This window comes from Mustela nivalis, assembly GCF_964662115.1.
Source record: "Mustela nivalis genome assembly, chromosome: 8".
Lineage (NCBI taxonomy): Eukaryota > Metazoa > Chordata > Mammalia > Carnivora > Mustelidae > Mustela > Mustela nivalis.
The window spans coordinates 24924554-24928303 of NC_139027.1; the positions used below are offsets into that span (position 1 = coordinate 24924554).

A 3750-nucleotide genomic window follows, 5' to 3' on the forward strand; every position below is an offset into this window, starting at 1 on the left:
TCTTTGCAGATGATATGATACTATATGTGGAAAACCCAAAGACTCCACTCCAAAACTGCTAGAACTTGTACAGGAATTCAGTAAAGTGTCAGGATATAAAATCAATGCACAGAAATCAGTTGCATTTCTCTACACCAACAATAAGACAGAAGAAAGAGAAATTAAGGAGTCAATCCCATTTACAATTGCACCCCAAGCCATAACATACCTAGGAATAAACCTAACCAAAGAGGCACAGAATCTATACTCAGAAAACTATAAAGTACTCATGAAAGAAATTGAGGAAGACACAAAGAAATGGAAAAATGTTCCATGCTCCTGGATTGGAAGAATAAATATTGTGAAAATGTCTATGCTACCTAAAGCAATCTACACATTTAATGCAATTCCTATCAAAGTACCATCCATCTTTTTCAAAGAAATGGAACAAATAATTCTAAAATTTATATGGAACCAGAAAAGACTTCGAATAGCCAAAGGGATATTGAAAAAGAAAGCCAACGTTGGTGGCATCACAATTCCGGACTTCAAGCTCTATTACAAAGCTGTCATCATCAAGACAGCATGGTACTGGCACAAAAACAGACACATAGATCAATGGAACAGAATAGAGAGCCCAGAAATAGACCCTCAACTCTATGGTCAACTAATCTTTGACAAAGTAGGGAAGAATGTCCAATGGAAAAAAGACAGCCTCTTCAATAAATGGTGTTGGGAAAATTGGACAGCCAGATGCAGAAAAATGAAATTGGACTATTTCCTTACACAACACACAAAAATAGACTCAAATTGGATGAAGGACCTCAATGTGTGAAAGGAATCCATCAAAATCCTTTAGGAGAACATAGGCAGCAACCTCTTTTACCTCAGCCGCAGCAACATGTTCCTAGGAACATCGCCAAAGGCAAGGGAAGCAAGGGCAAAAATGAACTATTGGGCTTTCTGCCTGTGGACGCCGCCGAGTAAGCATCGTTAAAGTCTCCCCTCCCACCGCCGTCATGTCTAAGTCAGAGTCTCCCAAAGAACCTGAACATCTGCGGAAGCTCTTCATCGGAGGTCTGAGCTTTGAAACAACCGATGAGAGTCTGAGGAGCCATTTTGAGCAATGGAGAACACTTACGGACTGTGTGGTAATGAGAGATCCGAACACCAAGCGCTCCAGAGGCTTTGGGTTTGTCACCTGTGCCACTGTGGAGGAGGTGGATGCAGCCATGAATGCAAGGCCACACAAGGTGGATGGAAGAGTTGTGGAACCAAAGAGGGATGTCTCAAGAGAAGATTCTCAAAGACCTGGTGCCCACTTAACTGTGAAAAAGATTTTTGTTGGTGGCATTAAAGAAGACACTGAAGAACATCATCTAAGAGATTATTTTGAACAGTATGGGAAAATTGAAGTGATTGAGATCATGACTGACCGAGGCAGTGGCAAAAAGAGGGGTTTTGCTTTTGTAACATTTGATGACCATGATTCTGTAGACAACATTGTCATTCAAAAATACCATACTGTGGGGCGCCTGGGTGGCTCAGTGGGTTAAGCCGCTGCCTTCGGCTCAGGTCATGATCTCAGGGTCCTGAAATTGAGTCCTGCATTGGGCTCTCTGCTCAGCAGGGAGCCTGCTTCCTCCTCTCTCTCTCTCTGCTTGCCTCTTTGCCTACCTGTGATCTCTCTGTCAAATAAATAAATAAAATCTTTTTTAAAAAAATACCATACTGTGAATGGCCACAACTGTGAAGTAAGGAAAGCGCTCTCTAAGCAAGAGATGGCTAGTGCTTCATCCAGCCAAAGAGGTCGAAGTGGTTCTGGAAACTTTGGTGGTGGTCGTGGAGGTGGTTTTGGTGGGAATGACAACTTTGGTCACAGAGGAAACTTCAGTGGTCGAGGTGGCTTTGGTGGCAGTCGAGGTGGTGGTGGATATGGTGGCAGTGGGGATGGCTATAACGGATTTGGTAATGATGGAAGCAACTTTGGAGGTGGCGGAAGCTATAATGATTTTGGTAATTACAACAATCAATCCTCAAATTTTGGACCCATGAAAGGAGGCAATTTTGGAGGCAGAAGCTCTGGCCCTTATGGTGGTGGAGGCCAATACTTCGCCAAACCACGAAACCAAGGTGGCTATGGTGGTTCCAGTAGCAGCAGCAGCTATGGCAGTGGCAGAAGGTTTTAATTACTGCCAGGAAACAAAGCTTAGCAGGAGAGGAGAGCCAGAGAAGTGACAGGGAAGCTACAGGTTACAACAGATTTGTGAACTCAGCCAAGCACAGTGGTGGCAGGGCCTAGCTGCTACAAAGAAGACATGTTTTAGACAATACTCATGTGCATGGGCAAAAAAACTCGAGGACTGTATTTGTGACTAAGTGTATAACAGGTTATTTTAGTTTCTGTTCTGTGGAAAGTGTAAAGCATTCCAACAAAGGGTTTTAATGTAGATTTTTTTTTTTTTTGCACCCATGCTGTTGATTGCTAAATGTAATAGTCTGATCATGACGCTGAATAAATGTGTCTTTTTTTTAAATGTGCTGTGTAAAGCTAGTCTACTCTGAAGCCATCTTGGTATACTACCCCAACAGTGTGAAGTTAGAATTCCTTCAGGGTGATGCCAGGTTCCATTCGAAATTTATTTGCAACCTGCTTGGGCACAGAAGCCATTGTCTCCACAAACCTTGGTGTAGTTGAACTGAGAGTTAATGTGTTGTGACCTGGAGTTCACCATTAAAAGGTCACCCAAGCAAAGTCCTGGAGTTTATTTGGTTATTAATATGATTGTTGGCACATCCTATGCAATATATCTAAATTGAATTATGGTATCAGATAAAATTATAGATGGGATTAAAGCTTGTGTATCATCCATTATCATGTGTAATCAATAAACGATTTAATATTCTCTTGAAAAAAAAATAAACTATTGGGATTTCATCAAGATCAAAAGCTTTTGCACAGCAAAAGAAACAGTTAATAAAATCAAAAGACAACTGACAGAATGGGAGAAGATATTTGCAAACGACTTATCAGATGAAGGACTGTGTCCAAAACCTATAAAGAACTTAGCAAACTCAACATCCAAAGAACAAATAATCCAATCAAGAAATGGGCAGAGGACATGAACAGACATTTCTGCAAAGAAGACATCCAGATGGCCAACAGACACATGAAAAAGTGCTCCATATCACTCGGCATCAGGGAAATACAAATCAAAACCACAATGCGATATCACCTCACACCAGTCAGAATGGCTAAAATCAACAAGTCAGGAAATGACAGATGCTGGCGAGGATGCGGAGAAAGGGGAACCCTCCTACACTTGGTGGGAATGCAAGCTGGTGCAACCACTCTGGAAAACAACACAAAGGTTCCTCAAAATGTTGAAAATAGAACTGCCCTATGACCCAGCAATTGCACTACTGGGTATTTACCCTAAAGATACAAACGTGGTGATCCGAAGGGGCACGTGCACCCAAATGTTTATAGCAGCAATGTCCACAATAGCCAAACTATGGAAAGAACCTAGATGTCCATCAACAGATGAAAGAATAAAGAAGATGTGGTATATATACAACAGAATATGATGCAGCCATCAAAAAACCTGAAATCATGCCATTTGCGACAACATGGATGGAACTAAAACATATCATGTACCCCTGGGGATAAATATATATGTTTATAAAAAATAAAAAATTTAAAAAAATATATGGGTATAAATGACTTAAGGCAAACCAGGGAGATCCCAGTCTGAATTTTGGGGGTTTTTG

The 3750-nt window shown here is 41.2% G+C and overlaps 2 pseudogenes across 2 annotated transcripts; both read left to right on the plus strand.

Annotated features, from left to right (window-relative positions):
- The first annotated feature begins 941 nt into the window (after positions 1–941).
- LOC309870613 (heterogeneous nuclear ribonucleoprotein A1 pseudogene) lies at positions 942–1535 on the plus strand (annotated as a pseudogene). Its single transcript has one exon. The product of its transcript is annotated as a heterogeneous nuclear ribonucleoprotein A1 pseudogene (transcript).
- Positions 1536–1703: 168 nt separating this feature from the next.
- Positions 1704–2885, plus strand: LOC309872033 (heterogeneous nuclear ribonucleoprotein A1 pseudogene; annotated as a pseudogene). Its single transcript has one exon. The product of its transcript is annotated as a heterogeneous nuclear ribonucleoprotein A1 pseudogene (transcript).
- Positions 2886–3750: the final 865 nt, after the last annotated feature.